This window comes from Mobula hypostoma, chromosome X1 (genome assembly GCF_963921235.1).
Source record: "Mobula hypostoma chromosome X1, sMobHyp1.1, whole genome shotgun sequence".
In the NCBI taxonomy this organism is placed as follows: Eukaryota; Metazoa; Chordata; class Chondrichthyes; order Myliobatiformes; family Myliobatidae; genus Mobula; species Mobula hypostoma.
This window is the reverse complement of record NC_086128.1, coordinates 22,965,621-22,978,024: the sequence shown is the minus strand read 5'-3', so window position 1 is coordinate 22,978,024 and position 12,404 is coordinate 22,965,621. Positions and strand designations below refer to the sequence as shown.

Here is a 12,404-nt window from a genome sequence, read left to right as displayed (position 1 = left end):
CTTTGGGAGGACAAACCATGGTAGGTCTTACACAGCGAACAGCAGGGCACTGAGGAGTGTGGCAGAACAAAGGGATCTGGGAATACAGGTCCATAATTCCTTGAAGGTGGTGTTACAAGCAGATAGGTTCATCAAGAGAACTTTGATGTTATGTTGAAGTTGTATTAGACATTGGTGAGGCCTAACGAAGTATTGTTTGCAGTTCTAGTCATCTACCTAGATGGAAGATGTCAATAAGATTGAAAGAGTGCAGAGAAAATTTACAAGGATTTTGCCAGGACTTGAGGACCTGAGTTTCAAGAAAGCTTGAATAGGTTAGAGGGGAGATTTGGTAGAGGTATGCAAGATTTTGAGGGGTATAGATAGGGTAAATGCAAGCAAGCTTTTTCCACTGAGGTTGGGCGAGATTAGAACTGGAGGTCATGGGTTAATGGTGAAAAGTGAAATGTTTAAAGGGAACATGAGGGTGAACTTCTTCACTCAGAACGTGGAATGAGCTGCCCATCCATCCCTTTCACTACCTCTTCAGTAAACACTAAAAGATTTGCCAAGCATGACTTCCTCCACAAAACGCCTTTGCTGACTCCTCCCACTTAGACTCGGACTATCCAAAAGCCGGTGGGCCCATTCCTGCAGAATTCCCTGCAGTAACTTCCCCATTACTGATGTCATGCTGATCAGCTTGTTGTTTCCAGGCTACAGTTCTTAAACAATGGAACGACATCAGCAACCTTTCAGTCTTCAGGTTATTTTTTAACATTACACCATTGCCACTCATGTGACCCCTGAGATGATGCACACTTTGGTTGGTCGAGGGGCATCCGCACCCAACTCAGCCCCTTCATCTGTGGTTGAAGACTGTGATGCTTCTCCACATAAACTTTGCATTGGCTGCACCAAGCTTCAACGCATCCCACAGCACATACTCCTGCAGCCTGGAATGTACCAGTTGGTAGCTTTCACTCATAGGCATCTTGCTGTGCTGGAAATCCAACAAGTTTCAGGCAGACCAAGGGGTGCCTTTCACCAAGTTGATGTCTGTCTCAATAGTTTACCCTGGAAACAGAGGGAGTCCTCAGTTACAGAGTTTCTTTTTGTGCTCCAGATTCCATCATCTTGTTTGTTGCTCCAAATTCCAGCATCTGCAGTCTCTTGCATTCTCCGTTCTCACTATGTCACTGCTCATGAGAAAAGTTCAAAGTTCAAAGTAAATTTATTGTTAAAGTATGTAACATTACCATATACTACCTTGAGATTATTTTGATAGGCATTTATAGGAAAAAAGAAATACAAAAGAATTTACTATGAAACTATACATAAACAAAGACTGACAAACAACCAATGACTTGAAAAAGACAAGTGTAAAATTCACATCATGAGCCAAACGAAGCCATGCTGCAACGAATTAAAAGTGGGACCCAGGGGCTTTGAATGCAAGTTGAATTTACATAAATTCCAGCTGCGGCAGCTGGAATTTATGCAAATTCATTTGCCCTCTCCGCGCAATGCGTTGTGGGATGACATCATCTTCTCCTGATGTGGTGCTGGTGCAGTCGCGAGACACAGAAGCATCTTTCCTTCACACACACATATATATGTTAACAGCAAAGGTTAGTTATCTTTAAATTAATGATTGAAACATTACGAGGAAATAAAGTTTGAATAACGTTAGTTATTCAGAAAAGAAGTGGGCGTTTGGAAGATTGCATTTTGATGGATTCTTCCAAGTTAAAAACGACAGACAGCGGTTACGAGTATTAAATACTAATTAACTTGTTTTCATAAAAGATTATTTTCAATCAATTGTTTGCTGAAAATGATTTGAACAGCTTGCATCTGTCAAATAGCCGTTCCGCAGCGTCCGGCTACGCTGATAGGTTTTTCGGTGAGAAATGTCTGATTGTTGATTGGCGCAGGACCATGTCAATTATGCACGTCTCCCCGCCTTTTGGGGTGACAGTGCTGTCTTCGCTAGCCTCGGCATTCCAGACGTGTATTTTGAAAATTAAGTAGAAGCAGGATGAGGTTTGGGCAAATAGTTTGTTAGCCCGAGGTTTTTCCCAATAGGCGTAAAATTATTCGTGTCAATAGTAGGGTATTATCAGCCGAAGCAGTTTTGATTCAGTCTGCCTGGAGGCCTTATTCTTGATGGTGAAAAGTGTTTGGCCCATTTCCAGGAGCCCACCGATGGCTGCTTTTGTTAAGAGTGTTGTCGATGCAAGTTATTGTGTAACATTAGTCTACTTTTGCACTGGAGATGCTAATGAGGATTGGGCTAACATCTTATGTGACACAGGAGACCATAGACGCTGGAATCTGGAACAACAATCTGAAGTGACATTTTCGTAGCCATAGTCTACTTTATTGACCCCGAGGGAAATTGGGTTTCGTTCCAGTTGTACCAACCAAGAATAGAGTATAGATATAGCAATATAAAAACCATAAATAATTAAATAATAATATGTAAATTATGCCAGGAAATAAGTCCAGGAGCAGCCTATTGGCTCAGGGTGTCTGACCCTCCAAGGGAGGAGTTGTAAAGTTTGATGGCCACAGGCAGGAATGACTTCCTATGACGCTCTGTGTTGCATCTCGGTGGAATGAGTCTTTGGCTGAATGTACTCCTGTGCCCAACCAGTACATTATGTATTCCTCTTCCACTTCCCCTCCACCCGCTTCTCAAAAATAGCTCCTAGTTAAATGTCTAGAATAATACATTGCTGTTTTCTTAATTGAATGTAAAATGAAACAATTTCTGGAACTTTTCAATGGTGGGGTGATTGCAAGCTGCTGTTGACTTTCAAGGAAATCAGACTTTGGGAGAAGGTATAACAAGGGCTAAAAATTAACATTTTAAAAGGAGTTTGAAAACTTTATGTATGTACTTCAAAATGCAAAACTTAATGTAAACAAACCATTGCTGAAGATAACTTCACAAATTCTTTAAAATTTGTTCCCCTCAGTATCTTTAAATACATAAATGTAGTTATTTGGAAAAACAATATAGAAATTAAACGAGAGAAAATTTGGACATGTTGGCATTGGAAGAGGAACACCAGTGTTGATGTCGTGAGCTAAATTATCTGCTTTTATGCTGTTATATTCTAAATCTGTATTTTCCACATTTACTGAATCATATCTCTTTGGGTTGTATGAGTAATTTATAGAAATTGAGTATGGCACTTAGATCATTTTTGTATGTTTTTATTGCACTCTTCTTAACTGCCCTGAGATCTGACTGTAAAACCAGCCGAGAAATGAATCAGACAATGTTTTGCTGCCTCTCTTGACTGTCAGGATTTGACTGAAATATGATTCCAGGGTTGGGTTGTTCTTCAACATGCCAGTTTAATTCATAGACCTTGTAATGATGCAATTGGGAGTTTCATCTGAGGTTTGAATTAATGCCATTTACTGTTGAGGCATGTTATACTTAACCTAGGTGTAACCAATGCATACAAAAAAAGGTGCGACTTGCATTTGTAGAGCTCCTTTTATGATCTCTGAATGCTCAAAGTACATTCAAAGAGTATTATCAGAGAATGTATACAGAACACAACTCTGAGATTCGTCCTCCCACAGGCAGCCACACCATAGAACCTGTTCAAGAAAATATCAAACATCCAGTGCATGAGAGAGAAAAAAGAACAAATTGTGCAAATGGCAGAAAGTGAGCGAACAACATGTAGAATATCAACATCAAACCAGGAAACAGTTGTATTCAGTCTAGTTCAGCACCGCGCTGCTAGCCGATGCAGGCCGCTTCGCCAAAGTGCCCCAGTTTGCATCAATCACCCCAATCAAACCACTCAAAAATAGCAAAGAAAGAACTAACCGGAATCCAGGAACACATGCAACATGAACTCAAAGTCCCCCAAACTGAGACCGTATTCTCATCGATCAATCCTAGTAATGTGGATCCCAAGACCCCTGCACTTTCCTTGGACGGCAGCTAGTGAGAAGGAGAGGAAGACCAGTCAAACACAGGCGGACTTGCCTGTCCTCTGCTCTCATCCTCATTGACTTCAGCCTTGTTTGATGCCTCAATTGGAGAGATGTAATGGAGCCAATCATGCGCTCGCGCCCCATCTCCAGGCTTCTAGGCTGCACACTCCGCACAAACCTAACCTAACACTCTCAGAGACAGCAAAAGTGCCAGGTTGCTCAATCGGCCTCAAAACGCACCATCAAAATGTAAATCGTAGGTTCAATTGCATGCAGCTTAGCAGTAGAATCATATTTGAAAGGAGAAGTAAAAGAAGAAGTTTCATGAACTGTCTGCAATACATCACCATTGGTTGCGTTGTCCGCTGGTACCATCTTGTTGAATGCTTTAATGCACATTACAATCAACTGAAATAATTTTGAAACTGTTGTCACTATTGTTCTGTAGGAAATACAGCAAACAGTTTGAACACACTCCTAAAAGTGATAATGTGGTAATAAATCCAGGAAAAGCTGGAAATACCCACCAATTTTTGACAGCATCTGTTGGGAGAGAAACAGAGTTAAATCTCAGTTTTGTTAATATCTTAATCTTCAATCAAATCAACCCTTCAATTTTCTAAATGTTAGCAAGTACAAGTCTTAAGCAAGAGATTCTTCAGCTACTGGAAATCCAGAGTAACACACACAAAATACAGGAGGAACTCAACAGGTTGTGCAGCACCTATAGAGAGGAATAAAGACTAGATGTTTTGGGCCAAGACCCTTCATCAATAGAAGTTTTGTCACTTCTTGGTCTTGTGTGCTATAATATTAAATTTCTGCTCCTGTTGTTTTTCTATGCTTTTAGTGGGTTAAATGGAAAGAGAGAAGTTGGCAGGAATTATGATGGCCTTAGCACCTAGATTGACAACTCAAGATGACAGTCTTAAACCAAGAGATCATTCTTGGTCTGCTTGTTTTATTAATGGGATGGGTTCTCTATGTACATAATGATACATGTTTGATGAAATATGTTTATTCTGAAGTGTCCATTGAAATAACCTCTTCTTGAATTTTAAACACAAAATACTCTGCGGATGCTGGGGTCAAAGCAACACGCACAACACGCTGGAGGAACTCAGCAGGTTGGGCAGAATCCGTGAAAACGAACAGTCAATGTTTTGGGCCTTTGTCCTGACAAAGGGTCTCGGCCCGAAATGTTGACTGTTCATTTCCACAGATGCTGCCCGACCTGCTGAGTTCCTTCAGTGTATTGGGCATGTTGCTTTTCTTGAATTTGTAGAATATCTGCATTTTGCAGAACAAGGTTAATTTTGCAGAACTGTGCAGTACCATTCATTTAAAAAAGCTGTGGAAGAAATTGTGCATTGCTTTTTAATTTGGTCTCTTGACTAAATACAGTTTCCATATTTAACTAGGTACATTTGCCGGAGGATGCAATGAAGATGTAAAGGACAAGATGTTTAAAGTGATTAACCATTACCATATGAAGCTATAATGATTCAATCTGGCTAGGGTGGTTTTATTCCCCCAAATCTAAATTTGAACTATCATACAGGTTTCTAGGACCGGGGGTTACAAATTGGATTTACATTTTGTAAGTCAAAACAATCAAGATAAGATACATATTTAGTGATGAGTAATAAATATGTGATAAAGACTAAATGTTTTTTTTTATGACCAATTGTAAGTGATGTGTTTTTATAGGGGATATGTATGAAACTTTGTGTAAAGTGCCTTTTGGCTTTCTACCGCTCTCAATTTCAATATAACGCAATAATCAATCCTACTCAAAATGTTGGAGGAACTCAGCAGGTCAGGCAGCATCTATGGAGAAGAATAAACAGTCAATATTTTGTGTCAAAACCTCATCAGGATTGAATGGCCTTGGCTCAAAATGTTGTGTTGTTTATTTTTCTCCTCAGATGCTGCCTGACCTATTGAGTTCCTCTAGCATTTTGTGTGTGTTGCTCTGGATTTCCATCCAGTATTTGCAGAATCTCCTATGTTTATAATAATCAATCCTTAAAACTTTATTGACTCTCCTACTGCAAAACTAAATTTCACTTCCTTTTAACTGTGGCATCTACTTTGTTTTCTTAAAGATTGTGGCTGCATAAATCTTCTATGCCTTTGCTCACAAAAAGTGAGGATGTCATTTCCCTTTGTGTGCACGGATGTGGAGATCTCCAACCTTTTTCACTATCCACAATTGTTTTTGACAGCATCTGTGGGGAGAGAAACAGAGTTAAAACTCAGTTTTGTTTATAACTTAATCTTCAATCAAATCAACCCTTCAATTTTCTAAATGTTAGCAAGTACAACTTTTAAACAAGAGATTCTGCAGATACTGGAAATCCAGAGTAACACACACAAAATGCAGGAGGAACTTTGCCTTAGACAACCTTTCCCACTATCCATCGTGCTATCAGCTTTCATGTCATGCACAAACTTGCCAATCATTCCTCTTATATGCATGTCCAAATCGTTAATATATCTTACAAACAACAAGCATTCTAGCACTAGCCCCCTGCGGCATGCTATGGGTCACAGACTTCCAATCACAGAAGTAACCTCCTCCACAAATGACTGCCTCCTATCCCTATGCCACTTTTGGATCCATTTAGCCAACTCTTCTTTGATGCATTAACTTTCTGCATCAGGTGACAATGCAAGACCTTTCTAAAGACTATACAGATAACGTCTACTACCCTGCCTTCATCAATCTTCGCAGTTACTTAAAACTCTCTTACATTAGTGAGTGAGACAGAATTTCCTCCACATAAAGGCATGCTGACTAGACCTGATCAGCCCTATGTACATAAATCTGTTCCTTTATAATTGTCACTAGTAATTTCCCTACCAATAATGCACGGTTCACCAGCGAGCATTTATCTGGTGTATCCCTGCCATCTTTCTTAAATAAAGGAACAATGTTAACAATTCTCAAGTTTTCTGGTACCTGATGAAAAGTCATAAGACCATAAGACATAGGAGCAGAATGAGGCCATTCAGCCATCGAGACTGCTCTGCTATTCAACCACGGCTGATTTATTTTCCCTCTCAACCCCATTCTCCTGCCTTCTCCCCATAGCGTAAGACGGCTTGCCTAATCAAGAACCTATCAACCTCTGCTTTAAATACAGTAGATTTTGTTTAATTGGGCACATCAGGACCAGTAAATTTTGGCCCAATTAAGCGGCTGCTCCAATTAGCTGAAGTTTCATAGAAATGGTGATAAAGCTATAAATAAGACAAACTACCAGTTAACTGGGTAACAAATGAAATACAGAACAAATTAGAACACTACCAATACTGCTACAGTACTGTAAAACTGTGTATTAGTTCCTAATAGTTATCGATGGAGGAATTCATCCAATGTACACTGCCATGTTCTTTTGACAGTAAGTGAACAAAATCAGTGTAGACACCTAGTGTAGAGAATGGACTGTCTTCAAACAGTGCTTTTGACGAACGCATCCTCCAAATCTTCATTTTCATTGTCACATTCAAGATGATTGTCAATACCTTCAAATTCTTTGTAGTTCCTAACTTGCCGAAGTAGCAAAATCGTTTCATTTTCACTCCTGGCTGTTTCTGGCATCTCCAAGCTTGAATGCTTGAAACTGCAGTGAGCAAATCAGTTCTGAATTGTCTTGCTGCTTATTTCTCACCAATCACTGCTTTTTGAACACACACAACTGACAGTATTTAAAAACTGTTTGCTCTAAGCACAGTGTAGTGTCTAACGGGCACACGAGTGCATGCAACTGACCCTAATTAAAAACTTCTGCAACAGTCTTCTGTACTAATAAAGCAGCACAGTGTCCCAAATAAACAAAAAGAGCCACGGCTATTTTCTCGATTAGTTTTTGTTCTTTAAGAGTTGTCCCAAATATGTGACTGCCCCGATTAATCGATGACCCAATTAACTGGAATCCACTGTATACCCGATGACTTGGCCTCCAAGACCGTCTGTGGCAATGAATCTCACGGATTCACCACTCTCTGGCTGAAGAAATTCCTCCTCATCTCTGTTCTAAATGGATCTCCCTCTGTTCTGCGGCTGTGCCCGCTGGTTCTAGACTCCTCCACTATAGGAAACATCCTTTCCCCATCCACTCTATCTGGGCCTTTCAGTATTTGATAAAGTTTAATGAGATCCCCCCCCCCAGACCCAAAGCCATCAAACACTGCTCATACATTGACCCTTTCATTTCTGAATTCATTCTTCTGAACCTCCTCTGGACCCTCTCCAATGCCAGCACGTCCTTTCTTAGATATGGGGCCCAAACCATTTCACAGTATTCTAAATGTGGTTTGATCAATACGTTTAAAGCTTCAACACTACATCCTTGTTTTTATGAATGCATTTGTTTACCTTACCACTGACACAACCTTCAAATTAACCTTTAGGGAATCCTGCACTAGGACTCCCAAGTCTCTTTGCACCTCTGATTTGTGAATTTGTTCCCCGTTTAGAAAATAGTCTATACAGTGTCATGCAAAAGTTTGGGCACCTCAGGTCAAAATTTCTGTTACTGTGAATAGCGAAGCGAGTAAAAGATGACCTGATTTCCAAAAGGCATAAAGTTAAATATGACACATTTCTTTAATATTTTAAGCAAGATTACTTTTTAATTTCCATCTTTTACAGTTTAAAAATAACAAAAAAGGAAAAGGGCCCAAAGCAAAAGTTTGGGCACCCTGCATGGTCAGTACTTAGTAACACCCCCTTTGGCAAGTATCACAGCTTGTAAACGCTTTCTGTAGCCAACTAAGAGTCTTTCAATTCTTATTTGGGGGATTTTCGCCCATTCTTCCTTGCAAAAGACTTCTAGTTCTGTGAGATTCTTGGGCCGTCTTGCATGCACTGCTCTTTTGAGGTCTATCCACAGATTTCTGATGATGTTTAGGTCAGGGGACTGTGAGGGCCATGGCAAAACTTTCAGCTTGCGCTTCTTGAGGTAATCCATTGTGGATTTTAAGGTGTTTAGGATCATTATTCTGTTGTAGAAGCCATCCTCTTTTCATCTTCAGCTTTTTTACAGACAGTGTGATGTTTGCTTCCAAAATTTGTCGGTATTTAATTGAATTCATTCTTCCCTCTACCAGTGAAATTTTCCCCATGCCACTGGCTGCAACACAAGCCCAAAGCATGATCGATCCACCCCCATGCTTAACAGTTGGAGAGGTGTTCTTTTCATGAAGTTTTGCACCCTTTTTTCTCCAAACATGCCTTTGCTCATTGCGGCCAAAAGGTTCTTTTTTAATTTCATCAGTCCACGGGACTTGTTTCCAAAATGCATCAGGCTTGTTTAGATGTTCCTTTGCAAACTTCTGATGCTGAATTTTGTGGTGAGAACGCAGGAAAGGTTTTCTTCTGATGACTCTTCCATGAAGGTCATATTTGTGCAGGTGTTGCTGCATAGTAGAACAGTGCACCACCACTCCAGAGTCTGCTAAATCTTCCTGAGGGCCTTTTGCAGCCAAACGAGGGTTTTGGTTTGCCTTTCTAGCAATCCTATGAGCAGTTCTCTCGGAAAGTTTTCTTGGTCTTCCAGACCTAAACTTGACCTCCACCATTCCTGCTAACTGCCATTTCTTAATTACATTACAAACTGAGGAAACAGCTACCTGAATACGCTTTGCTATCTTCTTATATCCTTCTCCTGCTTTGTGGGCATCATTTATTTCAATTTTCAGAGTGCTAGGCAGCTGCTTAGAGGAGCCCATGGCTGCTGATTGTTGGGACAAGGTTTGAGGAGTCAGGGTATTTATAAAGCTTTGAAATTTGCATCACCTGGCCTTTCCTAATGATGACTGTCAACAAGCCATAGTCCTAACAAGCTAATTAAGGTCTGAGACCTTGGTAAAAGTTATCTGAGAGCTCAAATCTCTTGGGGTGCCCAAACTTTTGCATGGTGCTCCTTTCCTTTTTTTCCACTCTGAAATTGTACAAAACAAAAATAATACATTAATCTTCCTTAAAATGTTGAAAAGAATGTTTCATCTTTAACTTTATTACTTTTGGAGATCAGTTCATCTTATATTCACTTAACTATTCACAGTAACAGAAATTTTGACCAGGGGTGTCGAAACTTTTCCATGCCACTGTACCTTTATTCTTTCTACTAAAGTGCATGACCATATACTCCCCTGCACTGTATTTCATCTTCTACTTCTTTGTCTACTGTCCTAATCTTTCCAAACACTTCTGCAGGCTCCCTGCTTCCTCAGCGCTATTTGCCCCTCCACCTATCTTTTTGTATCTTCTGCAAATTTAGCCAAAATCTCATCAATTCCATCATCCAGATCATTGGCATAAAACGTGTGTAACCCTCAGGTTCTGTCGGCTGCATAAGTGTCGGGAAGACAATCTCTGGTCCCGCCAAATGGGCACCCTGAAACCCCCTGTTTGTGTGGATGCTGCGTGATTTGTTCCCCTGTTACAAATCAGTACCACATAATAACAGACATTACACCCCATACAATTAAACGATTTAGCTCTATAATTCCTAATTTGACTAAAGGGATAGTAAAGAAAGAACAAAAAAGAAAAAGGCCCATTTTAATGAAACAGTCTAAAGTGCACAAGTTGGAGCTCACTGCTTCTACAGAAAGACCATTATATTAGCAGTGAAACCTTTCCTAGGGTATTACATATGAAAAGAGTCAGACCTGTAGAACACCGCTAGGCACTGGCAGCCAACTAGAAAAGAGCCCCATTATTCCCTCTCTTTACCTTCCAGACAGCCAGTCTTCTGTTCGTGTTAGTGTCATCCCTGTAGCACCATGGGCTTTAATCTTTTTTAGCAGCCTCGTGTGGCACTTTGTCAAATGCCTTCCGAAAATCCAAGTACACAACATCAACAGGCTCTCCTTTGTCTATCCTGCTTGTTATTTCCTCAAAGAATTCCAACAGATTTGCAGGCAAGATTTCCCCTTAAGGAAACCATGCTGACTTTAGCCTATTTTATTACATGCCTCCAACTCTTACAAAACCTCACCTTTAATAATAGATTCTGACATCTCAACTACTAAGGTCAGGCTAACTGGCCTATAATTTCCTGTCTTTTGCCTCCCTTCCTTAAAGGGTGGAATGACATTTGTGATTTTCCAGTCATCTGGAATCATTCCAGAATTTAGTGTTTCACAATCTCTTCAGCTACTTCTTTCAGAGCCCTGGGGTGTAACTCATCTGTTCCAGGTGATTTATCCACCTTCAGACCCTTCTCTCTTCATAATCTGTAAACTACAGAATTTAATTTTGTAAGTAAGCCCAGGAAGAGTTTATTTGTCATATATGCCAGGAAAGCATTAGACCCTTTTTTGACTGTTAACTTTGCCATTTTGTTAAACACATATTGTACAAATCAATGAGGATATGATCCCAGTTTTTACTTTTGCTGCTTCTGTGAGTCAATATGAAATCCTGTTGCAGCCAAAAGTAAATTTATGTTGTGTGAGTTTATATCTGTAGAATTATTGCCTGTTTATAAAATTTTACAAATAGTTCTTTGAAGAAATTATAATCCCATCCTGTTTATAAAACCATAAGATATAGGAATAGAATTACGCCATTTGGCCCATTGAGTCTGCTCTGCCATTCAATCATGGCTGATCCTTTCTTCTCCTCCTCTGCTCCACTGCCCAGCCTTTTCCCCGTAACATTTGATGCCATGTCCAATCAAGAACCTATCAAGCTCTGCCTTAAATACACCCAATGACCTGGCCACAGCTGCCTGTGGTAATAAACTCCACAAGTTTTCACCCTCTGGCTAAAGAAATTTCTCTGCATCTCTGTTTTAAATGGGTGCCCCTCTATCCTGAGGTTATGCCCTCTTCTCCTAGACTCTCCCACCATGGGAAACATCCCTTCCACACTACTCTGTCTAGGCCTTTCAACATTTGAAAGGTTTCAATGAGATCTCCCCTCATCCTTCTAAATTCCAGTGAGTACAGACCCAGAGCTATCAAATGTTCCTCGTATGATAATTCTCTCATTCCCGGAATCATCCTTGTGAACTTCCTCTGAGCCCTCTCTAACGCCAGCAGATCTTTTCTTTGATAAGGAGTCCAAAACTGTTCACAATACTCAAAAGTGAAGCTTCATTGGTGCTTTATAAAGCCTCAGCATCACAGCCCTGCTCTTGTATTCAAGACCTCTTGAAATGAATGCTACATTGCATTTGCCTTCCTCACTACCAACTCTACCTGCAAGTTAACCTTTAGGGTGTTCTGCATAAGGACTCCTAAGTCCTTTGCATCTCAGATTTTTGGATTTTCTTCACATTTAGAAAATAGTCTGCACAATTATTTCTTCTACCAAAGTGCATGACCATGCATTTTCCAACAATGTATTTCATTTGCCACTTTTCTTGCCCACTCTCCTAGTCTGTCTAAGTCCTTCTGCAGCCTACCTGTTTCCTCAACATTACCTGCCCCTCCACTAA

General features: G+C 40.2%; 1 protein-coding gene across 3 annotated transcripts in view; it reads left to right on the top strand.

Annotated features, from left to right (window-relative positions):
• Positions 1 to 1,522: 1,522 nt before the first annotated feature.
• Positions 1,523 to 12,404, top strand: part of LOC134340593 (cytoplasmic dynein 1 intermediate chain 2-like) — an 88,088-nt gene continuing 77,206 nt past the window's right edge. For all 3 annotated transcript variants that reach the window (XM_063038020.1, XM_063038021.1, XM_063038022.1), the window contains exon 1: positions 1,523 to 1,610. The gene's annotated coding sequence lies outside the window, so the exon portion shown is untranslated. The remainder of the gene's footprint in view (positions 1,611 to 12,404) is intronic.